Here is a 19,208-nt window from a genome sequence, read left to right on the forward strand (position 1 = left end):
TTCTCAAAAAAGCAACAAAATTACAAAACAAAAACAAAGAAAATTAGTTTTTAAAATTTGATGCCAATTAGAATAAATATTATTTTATTAACTATAAATCTTTAAATATATGTGAACAAATTTCCCAAATAAAGCATATTAATGTAAAAGAAAAAAACATTTTTTTTTAATAAATAGGTAATAAATGTTATCAACTAAATTATCAACAATCAGGCCAATCTGATGTGTTATGGACTTTCTAGTTTGATGAAAAACTGTTCTTACTCATGTTAATTCTTTTTAAAAAAAAAATTTAGTTGTAGATGAACACAACATCTTCATTTTATTTATTCATTTTTATGTGGTGCTGAGGATCAAACCCAGTGCCTTACATGTGCTAGGCAAGCACTCTAACACTGAGCTATAACCCCAGCCCCTCATGTTAATTCTTATACTTGAAACTTTGGGTCACACTGTTACTTTGATGAAAATTCATAATAGTCAATATACTAGCCAATGAATCCTTTTGGGGTGCTACATTCTGATAAATGATAATGAAGTTTTTGCTATTTTACTAGCTGAATTCATATAATAATATTATTCTGTTTTAACTTTCAGTCAAAATATTTATTAAGAAATGTCATCTACATTTAACCCTAAGTCAGATGACTTGATTTGATTTCACCTCATTGCTGCAGCTGGCTGAAATCTTATAGTTGTGGAGAAAAAAAATGTAAATTCTAGACTGAAAAGAAAATTATGTTATCAGCAGCAATCAGAATTATTTCACTTATGAGTGGAGTTCATTTATTTTGACCCCCCAGTAGGATAAAAAGCAAAAACTTCTAACACCTTTAAAATACTTTAGTAAATTTTATATATTAGCTAAAAGATAAAATTAACATTATCTGCCTTTGAAATTTTCTGTGGAATCAAAACCCATGAGTGGTGTCATGAACCAGAAATTGCTGTTTGAAGTTTAAGAATTGAACTTCTTTATGTGATATTAAATAGAAGTCAAGGTAACTACACTTTTGATTTATCTCCACCCATTTATATAGTTTTACAAATAAATACAAAATTCTTTTTGTTCTTTAAAAGCACTTGAAGCTTACAGTGCTAAATAACATCTTCACCTTATAAGAGGTCTCCGTTTAACAGCTGCTTGAACTGAATGAATTTGACAAAGTAATAAACTTAGAAATAATATAGCAGCTAGGCATGAGTTCAACAAACTATAGCAACTTTGCTTGGTAAGAATGTCTGTACTCAAGAATCAAAACAATTTCAAATATTATACAAGCTTCAGGAATGATATTATCATAGTATGAAATCACAGGTATGGAATCTCAGGCAATCTTTTTTTTTCCCCTATAAATGTCAAAGAAAATTTGCTCATGTCAGTGACACTTCCTTCAGGTAACTGACTGTGTTTCTTGCAGGATTGTATAGCTCTGTTCCCCTGTCCATGGTGCTCAGAAGAGTTGGCTATGCCAGGAGAATAGTCTCCTGGAAACAAAAGAATGGAGAGTTTCAACAGTGCAGAAGAGAGAGAAATGCTCTACCAGCATGTCCTAGCCCTTTACTTTAGCTTACATATTTCCTTCAAAAGCCAATGATAACTAGGGATACCTTCCCTGGTGTGCATGCATAGGGAAGGAATGCACAGATATACCCATCCACACAAATTCTTAATAATTTCATGGTATATATGGAACCCTTCCATCTTCTTCAAGCAGTCACTACTGCATCCTATAGCCATCTTCTGTGTTCTATGGCTCTTGGCCATGCCTTATTTTTCTTTTTTAATGGTGCTGGGGATTGAACCCAGGGCCTCAAGTATGCTATGAAAGCACTCTACCACTGAGCTACATTCCCAGCATAAGCCCTCCTTCTTTTATCTGTGGCACTCCTAACATTCACCCATTCCCTGCCACGTTGAACTGTCCTAAACTTTGTCTTCAGTCTTTCCTTTAGCTCTCATAGCTCAATATTAGGCCAACTTTAATAAAAACCTATCTACACTTTTGGCCAAGTTTATTTTATGCCAGAAATTGTATTAAATAATTTAATTCTTAAGCATCACAAAGAATGTTCTATAGTTCTCAATATTTTACTAATTTTCCAAAATCTAGAGCCCTGATACCTACTGCCAGATACTCCTTGCAATGACTAACCTTTCCAGAACCCCCTCTTCATGCTCCTCCATGGAAACCTAGGGGCTATGGACTTCCATGATAGGTCAGAACCATATGGCTCCTTGTATACTAATCAGCACTAAGCTTTAGGGTTTTACATAAAGATGAAATGTACCCATTTTCCTTGGTATATAGATTCAATTCTAATTTTTAAAGTAATTATAGTTAGCAAATATTTTCATATACCATTGTTTTTTTACCAATTCCTTTAACACTGGTATTTATTATGTTGAATTGCTTTTTTAAAAGGTTATCACATATGATTGCTGCTGAAGCATTAAGACTCCCTGTCCTCCACATGTAGAAAATTGGGTTCTTGATGACTTCTTGTTCCACTCCATTTCCTCATATTATTCAGCTGGTCTGTCTTTTAAAATCTTTTCCTTTATTCTGGTCATTCTTATTCTTTTACCAGGAAAATGTGATATATTGTTTATTAATAGCCCAAGTCTTGTTTTTAAAATTTATAAAATGTGTTAAATTTATAATTTGTGAAAACATAGAATTCATGTGTTTTTGTTCATGTCTATGAACAAGTAGTTACAAACTCAGAGCTAAAATGAAATTCTTGCATCGTCCCTGTAATATCTAGTTTAGGACTAAAGAGTAAGGTTTTGGATTTGAGTTAGAATGAATGCAGGCTTTATATAATATGTTTAACTATTTGGGGAATTTTAAAAACAGATATTATTATTTTTACCTGATGCTGCATTTTCCAGATGACGTGTTATAAAGTTGCACATGTAATTTTACATAGGTAAGTTTTTAAAATAACTGTATGCAATGGAATTACATATGTCAAAGAAATCATTGTTCTAAATCACTCACAATTCCACTTATCCTATTACTTCTTGTTAAAAGAATAAAAAACGCATACTTAGATGCTAAAAATAAACCAAAAGATATTACCGAAAAGGAAAAGAAATAATAGTAGGTAGTCAATCTCACAAATGCCTGAGCAATAATAAAATCAATCGAAAGGCATCAGTCATTTTTTTTCAAACTCAATGTGACTATAATTCATCTCACTATATATTGAAATAATTTATTTTATTAGAGATTATCAAAATGAATATAAATTACTTTTCCCTATGTTTGTTAAGCATTTTCCCCTTGGACTTTACTTGGGAATATCTGAACATTTTGTCACAATATTTACATGCTAATGAACTTAAGTGATCAAAAATTACTTACTACTCAATGAAGCTTCTCACCACCACCATCTCAAGGTACTCCTATGAGGGAACTGCCCAACACTTCTAGCAAGTTACTGGGTGGACTACTGTGCTGGTGTTCACTATTGTGTTTCCAACATCATTATTTTAAGGAATTGATGACTTCTGTCAACACATGTGAAGCACTGGAATAAAACTCAACTTTTATTGAATCTACCTTGAACTTCAATGAGTACAACAAGAGGGAAACTGGAAATGTGATTGAGGACAACAGCCAGAATTGTCCTCAAAATTTGTCAAGTTTACAGGAAGTTCTTTCAGCAAATAAGTGAAGATAAAAGTTACAAATTTTGTATTTTAAATTTCTGTTGATTTTGGAATATTTGTCCCTATCATTAACATTATTTGGTAATAACATATGATCTTATTTTACCAAAGTATTACTAGAATTGGCAATTTATCCTTGGTGTGTATTCCATGGTTTGTTTTTATGACTTTAGAATCAAGTGGAAAAAATATAAAAGGAAAACAAGACTGGAACTGGAGAATATTGCTTGTACATAAACGACAGCTAAGTGATTTACCTTTATAAAATCATTTGATTATTCTTCTCTATCTGAATGCATAAAATTTCCTCTAACAGTCTTACTTGATGTTTTTCCATTTATTTATTCCTTACTAACCAAATGCCTAATCTTCAGTCAAAACTTAGATAATGTGGACAAAATATTCAGTTAAAACATTTTCAAGAAGGGTAAAAAGTCTTTTTTTTCACAAAGATAAAGAATTTAGAAAACTAGGTAGAGGCAATTCTTTCTGGAGTTATTCTTGAATATTTGAGATACTAGAGTTGAGGTCCAAATGTCATATTCTTAGTTTTTACATCACACAGAAACCAAAATTGAGGGTAGCAAATAAACTGAATGAGGTAGAAATCAGTTTGTCATTTCTAATGAGAGGGAGGATAAAAGGATTGAAAAAGGTATTAAAAACAGAAATGATAGTAAAGAAAATTACAATTTTCCAAGAGCTTCTGGAACTGTGCTCTTCATTAAAAACTTCACATTTTTTTAATATATACACTTAGGTATTGAGGAGAAACAGGAAAACAGAAGATACAAAACCAAACTAATAAAATACTGTAATTACAGAACCAAATGACTTAATAGCAGTGAAGTATTGTAGAAGTTTGGAAAGGAAAATTAAGAATTTCTCAAGGTTGTGCATCCCAAGTCCTCATTTATCAAGGTCAAACTGATCTTGAAGATGAACAAAGTCTTCTAGGGTTAGTTCCTTGATTTTCGTACTGTTTTAGAATTATCACATTGGGATGCTGATTTGTACTAACTTCACTTTCAAGAATGTAATTTTAATTTTATTTGGAAATTTTTAATTGGCAAGAAATAAAAAGATATTCTCATTCTTGTTTATAATTTTTCCCCATATTAAAACATGGTATTTGAGGTCACATTAATGTAATGTTGTGAATTTGATCGTGGGGTCTGGGAAAGAGGGTCATGACAGTTTTGAGACTCTGTTGTGTCAGGCTCCACATCTGGTGTTTCCCATACACAATAGGAAAGGAAAGCCAGCCTTTACAAAAGCTTATCAAGACATCTTTTCATTCATCACTTCCGAGACAGACAGGTAAAACGTGTGTCTGTTATCTGTCCCAGCTCAAAGCCAACCAACATCTTCCAATTGACATAGTCTTTCTGAAACTATGCTGATATTTTTCATCCAGTACTATCAAGTTCTAGCCCAGTAGTCTTCAATTTTGTCAGATTGACTACCATTTTAAACCAATATTTTGTAACAACCCTTCATGATCTTGAAACAAATATGAAAAAGCCAAACTTTATGTTTTAAAATAAATATTTGTTCTAAAATATAGTATGTTGGTGGTATTGTTCAGGTATGGCAAGGCCAACAGGTTAGGAGACCACTGCCACTGAAGAGATAATTTGTTACTGTTCCCAAAAGCAGGAGCACAACAAGTCATGGGGTGGAGAGGCTACAAGGAGAGGAACTGGGGTGGATCAGCAGAGAGAGAAGGGATCTATAGCAAGAGCCTTTGTCTTGGTTTCTGTGCAAGGCTGGTAAGCAGGCTTGGGTTGAAATAGTGTGGGCAGGCTGTTACGCAGAAGACCTATTCCTTTTGACTGTCTCTGGTCTTGGGTGACTAGGGCAAATGGATGGTGGCTTGGAGTGTGAGAGTCTGACATAGCAGGCATTGGTCTGTGGGCTCCAGGTTGGTTGGTTCGCATTGGAAAAGAGCACTCACAGGTGAATTGTTTACTCTCAAGCAAGTGGGGCAGTTAGTGTCCATCAGCAAAATCCCACAGCATTGGAAGACAGAAAACAAAAGACATGGCTAAAACGATATTATGCCCTAAATCTATTCAAGGAATTTGACTTATCTATTTCAATGTGTAAACGCTCATTTATGATTATACAAGATATATTAGGCAGTCAAATCTTTGCATAAATAGATAGAATAACTATGAATATGATGCAAGAACAGACTATTCCTGTTGAAAGGGTTTTTATTTGTTTTTTGGTTGTTCTCCCGGCATCCCCTGCCTTTTTATGACTCATATATCCTAATTGGCATTGCTGTCAGGGAGCTGCCTTCCCTAAGTGGTGAACAGTTTTGGGGAAAAAAATAGTCTTTCCTCAATTTACATAGTAATGACATTTGTTGAAAAATTCAGCATATATGTAAATTTTAAATGCTTAAGAACATTTTGAGTTTATATGTAAAATTGAGTAGGAATTTAGGCTTCATAATAGAGTTTCTTCTACATTCATGTACTATTGGGAACATTTGAGATCCAAACTATAGTCATACCTATTTCATCAAAAATGAAAATCTGATCCAATGTATAGCTTTTTTTTTTTCTTCAATTAACCTCTATATCATTGCTGGAAATTCTTGTCCACCTTTCCTCTCTGCATTTAGAGCTTCACTGAGCAGCTGAAAACTTTAAAAATAGTACTGGTATCTGAAACTACTAAACTGATACTACTAGCACATACACACACACACACACACACACACACAAAATGACTTGATTATTTCCATAAGGTCCTTGTAACTAGATAGTGCTTTGTTTTTCTTATCTTCTTTTTATTTATTTATCTGTTTGATAAGCACTACTTGACATTTTTGAAACAGGATGCTTAAAGAGATTTGGGATGATCCATGAGTTTTGTGTTTATATATATATATATACATATACATACACACACACACATACATGTTTTATATATATAATTTCACTAATGCAGAAGAGTCATAAAATGCAACTTCACAGGATAGCACACATTGTGACCTAGGTAATTGGGAGAGGTTTGAAGTATGCACCATATACATTTTGTGTATTCCAAACACTCGGGGTCATCCAAGTGTAGTATTCTGCATTCACTTTAGTGATCCCAGGGGTAAAATGTTATAAAAAGCAAACTCGAAATTTGCTAATGCTTAAATTGTTCCCTAATCTATTAATTGTCTAGGAACAAATTCACAGTTTTAAAACCAGCATCATAGCAGAAGTGACTGTACCTTCAATCACTGTTATAACACAAATATCCTACAAATTCTTTTAAATGCTCTTGGGATAACAACTACAACTATTTGGATATTGTAGTTTCTCCTCATTCTGGTTTGGGTAACATTACCTCTAGGGTGTCTTCGTCATGTTGATCGCATTTGTTTGTTTAAGTCTCAAAATACTCATTTCCCTTGCTTTCAAATTTGCCTACACACTAGTTATATGGGAGCATAAAAGAGGGAACAATTATCTTAATTGTGAAAGACCAGAGAAACCTTAGTAATGCTGATGAAATGGATCTGAAGAGTAAGTAAGTGATCTCCAGGCAGCCTGAATAAAAGCCCCTATGCCTGATTTGATTGAATCTGCTGTAGAAGAATTTAAGTTTGTTAGAATGTAGGCTATGTTGGTGGACTGTCAGGTAAGGACTTGGAAAGTTCTTTGCCATGTATTGTCATGTGTGTTTTGCCATGTGATGATTCCTGTGAATCTAAGTAAACTGATATTTTAGTTCTGGTTAATATGCATATTCTTTGACAGCAAACTCCATTTTGAGTCTTCTCTTATAACACAAGCTGTAATTGAGCCAACAGGCTGGATGATAGTAACCTTGAAAACTATGCACCTGTATGCAAATAGGAGAGTTGCTTAAATTGTGTCCTGGATGTTTCTCTTCAAATCTGACATCTGAAAGGATAATACCCTTCTGGAACCATAAATGTCAGTGCCTCCAGACTTGGTGTCCTTCAGGTTTGAGACACATCTCACCATGACACTGTGCTTTGCAGGTGTTCGCTCTGCATTGACATTGGCCGAGCAGTCCTTGGTTTCACCAAGGACAACTTGACGGCATTCTAGTACTATTTGAGAATGACCTTAGGGGGACTGATCTCCCAGACCATTTGGACAATTTCTTCCATGAATGCATGGTGCTTGGTTCCTTACTGGCACTCTGTACTTGGTGATTATCTTTTACTTATTTTGGCCTGTAGTTTCATATATTCTTCTTGCTTATTTTGCTTTGACTATGTTTCAATAAACCAATTAATTCAGGAACTATCTTTGTTCCATCTGTTTCAAGAATAAAGAATTTGCCCCTCTTGAAGGAATTATCCTTGAGGTTAAATTGTTGCCAGGTACCACAAAACCAGACCACCCTTATTGGTATAGTGTGAAACCTTGTAAATATGTTTGAACTTTGTTCTTGAGTGATAGCCAACTAGCCTCAGGAGAGTGACATACTCCATATGTGTTTGGAAAGATTAGTAGTAAGTATAGACAGAAGGTCATTCCAACAAACTGTTGGGATAGTACCTTTTAATCTGAATATAGGGAGATTCTTAAAAATGCAGAAGATAAACATGAGTCAAGGCAAGCATCTGTTTGTGGAAAACGTTATAGAAAAAATACCACTATCGTTTGTTAACTAGCTAACATATGCCAGGCAGGGTTTCGTGCCCTGCAGCATTTTGTTTTTAAATTCTCAGAATATCCATATGAGTTTGATGTCATTTGCTCATATGTTCTCTTTGGTTTACAGGTGAGACTGGGGCTGCAGTTTAATTAATTTGCCAAAAAAGTTATTCAGTAACAGCATGTGCCCAGTTTATTAACAATGTACATTTTTATTCTCCAGTATGTCCCAATTTGGAAGGAAGAAAGCAAATAAGAAAGGCTCTTGTAAGATTTTTGTGCCTTTTAGAAATTAATACGCTGCAAAAATGTTAAGTGTGCATATTGAATTATATACTGAAAGATAACTGTTAAAAACTAAGAAGTTAATAAAGGAGAAAAAAATTAATGATTAAATTTATTGGTTAACTACTTGATTAATCCAGACAAAGTCAGAAAAGGGGAAATAAAGGATATTAGTGAGACTAGCTGAAAACAAATAGCAAGATAATGGAATTAAAGCAACTAAAGCAGGAATTAATTTAAATGTGAACAGATTAAATGCTCAAAAGACAAAAATTACTATACTGGATGAAAAAAAGCAAATAAAATCTAAATATACACTTCAAATGTACATGTTAAATATAAAGACATAGACAGGTTAAAAATAAAAAATAAAAAAAGATACATGAATACCAACAAACCACACACCAAAGAAATAAGAACAGGCAAGAAAAAGGAACTTGAAAAGATGATAATAGTTGAAAACAAAACAAAAAACATCTCTGTGGAATGAGAGAGAATTTACAAGAGATAATTAGAAGATCTCTACATAACTTGTAGGACAGTTTTAATATGGAGCTCACAAAGTATTAGAATTCTAGTCTCTAATAAGTCTAATACAAAATACCACTATATAAATGGAGCTACAGATGTGGTTTGGTTAAGCCACAATGAAATGTTTTTTGCTAAAAATCCCAAGTGGAAACAGACTTCTAATATAGAAGCAACTCTCCCAAATATTGTGCTGTTCAAAATTTTACAACTTAAATACAAAAACATTTCTGATCACATCTTCACACAGTGCGAGTTAACTGTTCTTGATGAAATTGTTTTCACAAGAAAACACAAAACAACGAGCAGTTTATTACATCTAGTTTTATAATAACCACATCATTAGAAACATAAAAGGGTTTTACAGTTGTTTAATGATAAGGAATTTGTGCTTTCATAGAGACAAAATCATTATCTGGTTGACATTTAGTTAGTTTTCCATGATTTGTTTTATAAACATTAAAAGATAATTGAATTATATTTCAGAAAGTATTTTAGGGCCAATTGCATTTTAAAACCATTCAGTTTAAGGACATTACAATTTTCATAGCCTTTTCATATAAGTTACTAGAATTAATCCGCATACTATATATTAATTATATAATCACAGTCACAGGATTTTTATGTTGATGGGACAAGAATAATATTGTAACATTTTCTTTTCTTTTGTTCTTTCTTTTTTTTTTTCCTTCTGAGATTGGGGCTTGAAACCAGGGTCACTTTACCAATGAACTACATCCCTAGCCCTTTTTGGTTTTTATTTTGAGATAGATTCTCACTAAGTTGCCTAGGCTGGCCTCAAATGTGTTATCCTCCTGCCTCATTCTCTTAAGTAACTGGGGTTACAGGGATGAGCCACTGCCCCTAGCATGTTGCTATATTTCCTGAAAGCTTTACATTGCTCAACTGAAGGGAGAAATTAGATAATTACATCATTTTCTTCTACAACTTCAGATATATTTCACATGAAGCTGTAACAAAGAAAACATATTGCAAAATATCTTCATGTCAGATATTCTGCACCTGTCACCACTATAAAGATTGTGCCACTATCAGTTAAACTTGGACTTATTACCAAAAGTTGACCTTGACCTAAGCTTTCTGCTATTAAAAAGAAAGAAAGAAAGAAAGAAATCATTTTGAGAATGTTACTTCATTTAACATTTGAAACTGTATTTTGACAGCAAAATTGAAAGAACAGCCATAATGATTCTTGTACATAGAGACTATCTTTCTATTTGTGGCTATTTGTAGTTGGACTCTCTTTTATATAAGTGGCTGTCTCTACAGCTATTACTATTTGTGCTTCCTCCACTTCATAGTGCTGAACAAAGTACACTCATTTCTGACTACCTGTGGTTTAGGATTATCTCTCTGAAGCTGTCTTCCAGAACTACATCGCTACACCTTTTTAATTGCCTGATCTCCCTAAGATTGTCTCATCATCTCTAAAATAGAAAAGAAATGCTGATTTCACAGAAAATGCAAAGATTAAATAAATATATTACTCTCTCTAAAATGCCTAGTGAAGATCTGAACTTGGCACAAGAAGAGAATCAATAAAAAAGCCAACGATTTATTTGTCAAAGATTATTATGTTAGGAATATCTGCACAGCTCCTGGCTCCCCAAATAATTCAACTTGCCTCTTCAACTCTTTATTTCCATCCAAGTGAGTTTGAAGTGAAGTGGCACCCCCTTTCTCCACAGAAAATCCCTCTTCACCATGGCTGATTTTTAGGACTGTCAGCAAAAGAGTCTCTGAGAAAGAGTTCAATTTAGATAAACTTCCTATTTTCCTGTCGCCCTGTTTCACTTGGCCACTGTCTGGGAGGATACCAGCACTCCAGGTGCTGGACACCGCTTACTAGTTTTTCACAAACGTATCCAGTATAGTAGTTTGTAGAAATGTGCAAACAAGGCCTCTGGCCTTGAGCTGGGCTTCACAGAGATGTCTACATTTTTAAGATAAGTTACCAACTGGGCTCCATGGTAACAGCTGGCAGGGGGAGGATAGAAAGGGGAGAAGAAGCTCTCCCTTCTCAGGTGTTGTCCTTGACGGGTTAACTTGCCCAAAACAGTGAAAGAAAAAGCCTCTTTTATGTGAACTTCTGCAGAATGTGAACTTCTGAGCCCCTCCCCTTACATGCTGGGTATAAAACTCTGAAACTCCCTGAACTCGGGGTTCAGGGGATTGACTGATTACAGCAAAAGCTGTGCCCTCTGAACCTGGCTGCAGCCAAATAAAACTGTTTCCTGTTATCTTTGGTCCCTTGCCTCGTTTGTCCTTACAACAGAAGCACATTCACGGAAAAGTTAATGCTGATTATTGCTTTGGATGAGGCTCAATTTTCTCATTGTTCAGGTTTAAGTTTGGGGGACAGAAAAGGTGTCCTCCCCCCTCAGAGAGTCACAACCAACACTTCTATAACTAAAGAAAAGTCAGCAAGAGAAAAGCAAAACAAAAGTACTTAATCAAAATTTTATGTGCCCCCGGAGCCTTCAGACTGATGGAATGTAATAGACTGGAAATTCAGCAAAGCCTGTCTATTCAGGTTCTGGACATCTGGACATTCAGTTCTGGACCTTCCTCCGGGGTATGCAGCAGGACCCTTTCTAGAATGAGAGTCTCATCGTGTACTACCAGACAAGGTAGGCAGATCATTTCTTTATGGACAGTTTTTAAACAGAAAGGCAGGGGAAGGCTAGAGTGATATTTTAGGCTTGATGTCTTGCTTGGGGAAAAGGAGCTCTAGTCTCCATGACCCTCTTAGAGAAGAGGAATTCTGCTTTCTATGCTTTGATTTTGGGAAAATGAAGGCCTAGAGACAAGAGGGCAGGAGGGCAGAGAGACCTTCATTCTGGGGCTACTTCTGGGTCCTACCAATGTCCTTTAGTTCAGAATATTCAGCATCCCAAACTGTCACACCTTGGGGTATCATGTTTTGAGCCAGAACAAGTTCATATCCAGGCTCACCTGTAAGAGTTACATTGTGCTCTTATTTAGTGATCTATTTCCTGAGACCCTCCTCCCTGCAGTCAGGGTGCAGGGCATCAGGATTGATTTGGAGCTGGGCTGCTCATGAGCCCGCACAAGGCTGTAATTTTATGATTCCAAGCTGCCTAGAACTCCATCTCCACCCTCTCTCCCTGGGCTTCCTTTTGGATGCCATTCATCCTGACGTGAACACTGAGGATCATTTCCCTGTGACTAGAAGTCAAGACACTGTTAATAAAATAAAATCAAATCTGAAAAGCAAATATTCGGCAGCAGTAATGGGGAGGCCTCATGTCATGGGTCAATATTCAAAGCAGCAGCTCCAAAATGCAGTGGCAAAAAACTGCATATGTGGAATTTGTGTCCAAAGCATGTAATAACGTCAGGTGCTACTGGATCTGCTGGTTCTTGAAAGACTTGCGATGCAGTCGCATTAATGGGATGCATGTGTCAGTACATCTAAGACTGGTAGTGCCGTGAGTCTCAAACACAAAGCCATCGGGCTTCAGAAGAGGCTCAAAGCGACTGTGTCATTGGACATGGGTAGAATTATATTAGGTAGAGAAGTTAGGAAGCACAAAATCCCTAAGAGAGCAAGGATGAGAAAGCACAGAACATATCCATCAAATAGCAGCTGACTTTAATTTGAGTCTAGGGTATTGGTAGGGAAGCAGGAGTAAAAACCAAAGTAAAACAGGAGAAGATTGAAGAATAAAGGCCTTGAATGTCAGCACAAATGCTTTGATTATCTCAAAAAGGAATGGAAAGTCAGTAATTGTTTTTAACTTTTGGACTTGCAAATGGCCCTATATGTTTGGGGAAGATCATTTTGAAATAATTCCAAATTGGAAACTTTAATAACTTGAACAAAAAAACAGGCAAGCTTTAGAGATGAAACTTAGGTAGAAGTAGGAAATATGTGGCCGAGTTAGAAACTATGTGGCATCTAGATTTGATGTTGCTACAAGAGTGTTAAGCCTTGGGAGAAAGGTGATGTTCTCTATAGAAACTGAAATGAAGAAAGAAACTGTCCTCTCCTGTGAAAGATATAGATCTGTGGAGCTTACTTCCCCCTGGTCTATGGATGATACCTTCCAAGACCCCCAATAGATGCCTAAAATCACTGAGTGGACAAACACTTCATATTCTCTGTTTTTCCCTATGTGTGCCTACCAATTGTAAAGTTTAATTTATAAATGAGGCACAGAAAGAGATGAACATCACTAATAATAAAGTAGAAGACTTATAACAATATACTATAAAAAATTATGTAAATGTGATCTCTCTCACACAATGGTTTATTATAAAGTGCTACCCTTCTTGTTATGATGTGAGACAATAAAATGCCCCCAGGATGAAATGAGCTGAGGTGAATGTTGTAGGCACTCTGAAACACTGTGGTTCAATGACATGTTAACTGTTAACAAAAAGGCTGCTGTGTGACTATTGGGTATGTAGTATAGACAGTGTGAACACACTGGACAAAGATAATTTTCACCCTTTTTGTACCAATAGAGTTTGACTTGACAATGAAAAAAGTAAAAGAAATGATTGGACTGAAGACTAAACAAAAATCAATTTGGGAAACTGATTTTGAAGCTTTCTCTCAGGCAAAAGTTGGAGCCATGTAATTATCAGATTAGTGATTAAATGATTTAAAAAATAAAGCCACTCCACAGTGTCCTATTCCATATTTTCAATAGAGAACAAGAACAAAGAAGACAGAGAAAGGCTGATGTAAAATCAGGACAGTAGGGTAAACCTCAGAAAGGGGGAGTAAGATTGTCATGGTAGGAACTTCTCTTAAGACCTTGTATTGGGTGCCATTTTGTTTCAGTGGTGGTACCACACACTGCTAAGGCCTTTCCTGGAGGTCACCACATTCTTTGCAATTTGGTTTTCATCTCAGAGCAACACGGACCATATTACTAACTGAATATCAGCAATCACTGATGGCTCTTGACTCTACTGCTGAGGACATAAGGCATGTGAAATACAGCATCCTACCACAAATCAACAAGCTGAAGGAGAATCAACAAACAGAACACTCTCCACATCAATGCCACAAATAAAGGAAAATGAAATATAATTTCAAGATAATTATGAAAATGTTCCACTTGGGCTAAGTCTTTATTATGAAAACTAACAACTTAGAGGAGGAAAAGTTTATGCTGGGAACTTGCCAGAGTAGAGGAGGTTTTGTTCCTTTCTGCTCCATGGTGTGAAACCAAGAAAGCAGACAAAGTAGGTGAACCAAAAAAAAAAAAAAGAAAAAAAAATCTGGAGGAGGTGGGAGGGGACTTTAGAAGAGATTAAAACTGGGCATTCAAAGTAGAACAGGGACACAGGAGGTTAGATAAAATAGAACAAGGAAAAAATCCCCAGTGGAACAACCACTGCTGTAGCTGGACTGGACACATCAGCCAGGGAGGCATCTCTGTGACACAGCACAGTGGAGGAGAAGAGAATTAAAGAACCCACATTTTGGGGAGGCCTGAGGCATGCCTGGTATGGAGAATTTAGAAACCAAGGACATTGCCCAACAAACCTGAAAGACACCCTGCATGATATCTGAAATCTGATTATCCATGGGTGGAGAAAGAAACTGTCATAGGAAGGAACCATTTTGCAGCCATGGCATGGAGGCCAGCAGCTGAGGAAGGCAATTCCTGGCAAACCTGAGTTTGGCCCCAAATATGGTCCCAGGAAACACACTGCACAACATGGAGTGTGCTTAAGTGACCAGAAGAAAATTAAGCATGGAGAGAAGTTTACACAGGGGACAACTGAACTTGGAAACCCACTGGGCTCTATCCCTCCCCGTCCAGTTCGACTGTATGCAGGACCAGCTGAGATGCATCTCACTGGGAACTTGAAGGGCAGGAGTGGAAGAGACTGTTTGGAGACTGAACCTGAGACCAAGAAATGTGGGGTCCTCAGGTGACATAGGGGACGACAAATTGGTTCCCCCACTGAAGTGGCACCCACTTTCTCCACAGAAAAGCCCTCTTCACCATGGCTGATTTTAGGACTGTCAGCAAAAGAGTCTCTGAGAAAGAGTCCAATGAAGATAAACTTCCTGTTTTTGTGTTACCCTGTTTTACTTGGCCACTGGCTGGGAAGATACCAGCACTCCAGGTGCTGGACACCCCCTTACTAGGTTTTCACAAACGTATCCAGTATAGTACTTTGAAGAAATGTGCAAACAAGGCCTCTGGCCTTGAGCTGGGCTTCACAGAGATGTCTACATTTTTAAGATAAGTTACCAACTGGGCTCCATGGTAACAGCTGGCAGGGGGAGGAAAGAAAGGGGAGAAGAAGCTCTCCCCTTCTCAGGTGTTGTCCTTGACGGGTTAACTTGCCCAAAACAGTAAAAGAAAAAGCTGCTGCTTTTATGTGAACTTCTGCAGAATGTGAACTTCTGAGCCCCTCCCCTTACATGCTGGGTATAAAACTCTGAAACTCCCTGAACTCAGAGTTCAGGGGATTAATTGATTAAAGCAAAAGCTGTGCCCTCTGAACCTGGCTGCAGCCAAATAAAACTGTTTCCTGCTATCTTTGGTGCCTTGCCTCGTTTGTCCCTACAACACCACCACACGAGTGGAACTCAGGGGAAGCCCTTGGGTTACAGTCTTCCCGTGTGGAGCAGCAAGTACTGGGTGCTAGAGTTGTGCTGATTTAAAATCTCCAGAACAATCGGCATTCCGCAAAGAGCCTGGAGCCTGCGCCTAAATCTGCCTCCATGAATTCTGTTAATGGGATTACCTCTCTCACTCCAGCAATTCAGAGGGTGGAGCATCACACTCCAGATGACCCACCTAAAACTGCTGAGAAGAGAAGCTGAGAACGTTTTGAACTCCAACAGAAGATTGTGTGTGTGTGTGTGTGTGTGTGTGTGAACTAGGATGTTTGATTAGTATATTTTATATTCTTTTATTTTTAATTTTTAAAAAATTTTTACTTCATATTTTTTATCCTGTGTGTTTCCCTTGATTCTCTTTTTTTCCACTAATAGCCAATCTCTATTGTTCTCTCTTCAACTCTTCCTTTAATCTTTTACTTCTATCTTCTCTCCTCACTCATAATCATCACATCCTATATTACATTGGTTCTCTCCCTGTTCACCATTTGAAATTGTAAACCTTTTTGCAAGCTTGCTGTTTTTATTATAGGCAATAATTGATCACATCATTTCTGTTTATTGTGATAATTAACATTGTAAATGTCAGAATAGGAACTATTTGGTTTAATGATGTATATTGTTTGCATTGGTTATTGTTATTACTTGTCTCCCCTAAACAGGGAGGTACTGGAAACCTTCAGGGACACTATAAGTCTGCAGTATAGTAACTCTACTGCCTTAAATCCATACTGTTAGATGGGTAAACACAGAAACAACATGAAAAAGCAAAGGAACAAATCACCCCAAGCAAACCAAGATGCTCCAATAATAGAATCCATCAACACCACAGTGGAAGAAATGTCAGAGAAGGAGTTTAGAATGTCCACAGTTAAACCAATCTGAAAAGTAAAGGATGGTAGAAAAAAAATGAAATAAAAAAGAAAATACTGGACATGAAATATCACTTCAATAAAGAGGCAGAAATTCTGGGGAAAAAAAACAAGCGAAAATCTTTGAAATGAAGAAAACAATAAATCAAATTAAGAATTCAATAGAAAGCATCACCAACGGACTAGACCACTTGGAAGACAGAACATCAGGCAATGAAGACAAAATATGTAATCTTGAAAGCAGAGATGATCATGGAGAGAACATATTAAGAAATCATGAACAGGGGCTGGAGTTGTGGCTTAGTAGTAGAGTGCTTGCCTCGCATGTGTGAGGCACTGGATTTGATCCTAAGCACTACATAAAAATAAATAAATAAAAATAAAGATATTGTGTCTGACTACAGCTTTAAAAAAAGAAATAAAAGAAATAAGAAACCATGAACAGAACTTCCAAGAAATATGGGATAACATAAAAAGATAAAATGTAAGATTTATCAGGATAGATGAAGGCATGAAGATACAAGTCAAAGGAATGCACAATCTTTCCAATCAAATAATATCAGAAAATTTCCCAAATTTAAAGAACAAAATGGAAAATAAAATACAAGAGGTTTACAGGACCCCAAGTGTACAAAATTAGAACAGAACCACATCAAGGCACATGATAATGAAAATGTCTAGTATACAGAATAAGGATAGAATTTTAAAGGCTGTGAGAGAAAAATATTTGATTACATATATGGGGATAGCAATTTGGATCTCAGCAGATTTCTCAACCCAGACCATCAAAGCTAGGAGGTCCAGGAAAAACGTATACCAAACTCTGAAAGAAAATGGATGCCAACCGAGAATACTATATCCACAAAATTAAGCTTCAAATTTGAAGATGAAATTTAAACCTTCCATGGTAATGAATATTAAAAGAATTCACAACCAGAAAGACTAGAAAGCCTGCACTTCAGAATATTCTCAACAAAATATTATATAAAGATGAAATGAAAAAAACAAACAGTGAAGGGAGAAACTACTCTAAAGGAATAGTCAATCAAAGGAGAAACTAATTCAAATTAAAAACTAGAAATAAACCAAAATTACTGAGAATATAAATCATATCTCAATAATAACCTTGGACATTAATGGCCTAAACTCATCAATCAAAAGACATAGACTATCAGGATTAAAAAACAATACCCAACAATATATGCAGTCTCCAACAGATTCAGCTCATAAGCAAAGACATCCACAGAATGAAGGTGAAAGAATGAGAGAAAAAAAACATAATAATCACATGGAGTATGTAAACAAGCAGGGGTTTCTGTCCTCAAATCAGCTAAAGTTGACTTCACACCAAAGTTAATCAGAAGGGATGAAGAAGGACATTTCACATTGCTTAAGAGACTTATATGTCAACAAGACATAACAATCATAAATACTTACACTCAAAGCAAAGGAACATCTACATACATCAAACAAACTCTTCTCAATATCAAGAAGCAAATAGACCCAAACACAATAATACTGGTGACTTTAAAAACTTCTCTCACACTGGATAGATACTCCAAATAAAAGTTAAACAAAGAAATTATAGAACTCAATAATACAATCAATAATTTAGATTTAACTAACATATATAGAGAATTTCATCCATCAATGAGCAAAAAAACTTTCTTCTCAGCAGCACATGGATATTTTTTCTAAAATAGATCACATATTATGCCACAAAGCAACTCTTAGCAAATACCAAAAAAATAGGAATAATACCTTTCATTCTATCAAATCCTAATGAAATGAGAAATCGATTATAGAATAAAAAGTAGAAGGTACTCTAATACCTGGAGACTAAATGATATGCTATTGAATGATGAATGGTTAGCAGAAGAAATCAGGGATGAAATAAAAAAATTCTCAGAGATAAATGAGAATAGTGATACAACATATCAAAAGCTCTGAGACACTATTAAGGCAATGCTAAGAGGAAAGTTCATTGCATTGAACTCATTCATTAAAAGAATAAAAAGTTGGGGCTGGGGTTGTGGCTCAGCAGTAACACACCTGCCTGGCATGAGTGAGGCACTGGGTTTTTCAGCACTGCATGTAGATAAATAAAATAAAGATTTATCAACAACTAAAACACAATTAAAAAATAAAATAAAAAAGTCAATGAACAAATGACCTAACATTATATCTCAAAGGCCTAGAAAAAGAAGAGAAAATCAACACCAAAAGCAGTGGAACAGGAAATAATTAAAATCAGATCTGAAATCAATTAAATTGAAATAAAGAAAAAAACTTTAAAATTTGACAAAACAAAAAGTTGTTTCTTTCAAGAAAGAAATAAAATTGATAAGCCCTTAGTCATGTTAATGAAGAAAAAGAGAAAACTCAAATTACTAAAATTTGTAATGAAAAGGAATATATCACAATGGACACTACTGAAATACAGATGATAATCAAAAACTGTTCTGAAAATTTATATTCCAATAAAATAGAAAATATCAAAAACATCAACAAATTTCTAGAGACATATAACCTACCCACACTAAATCCAGAGGACATACACAATTTTA

The sequence above is a fragment of the Marmota monax genome, unplaced genomic scaffold (assembly GCF_021218885.2).
Source record: "Marmota monax isolate L192 unplaced genomic scaffold, Marmota_monax_Labrador192_F-V1.1 WCK01_AAM20220418_F8-fsc00044, whole genome shotgun sequence".
Classification (NCBI taxonomy): domain Eukaryota; kingdom Metazoa; phylum Chordata; class Mammalia; order Rodentia; family Sciuridae; genus Marmota; species Marmota monax.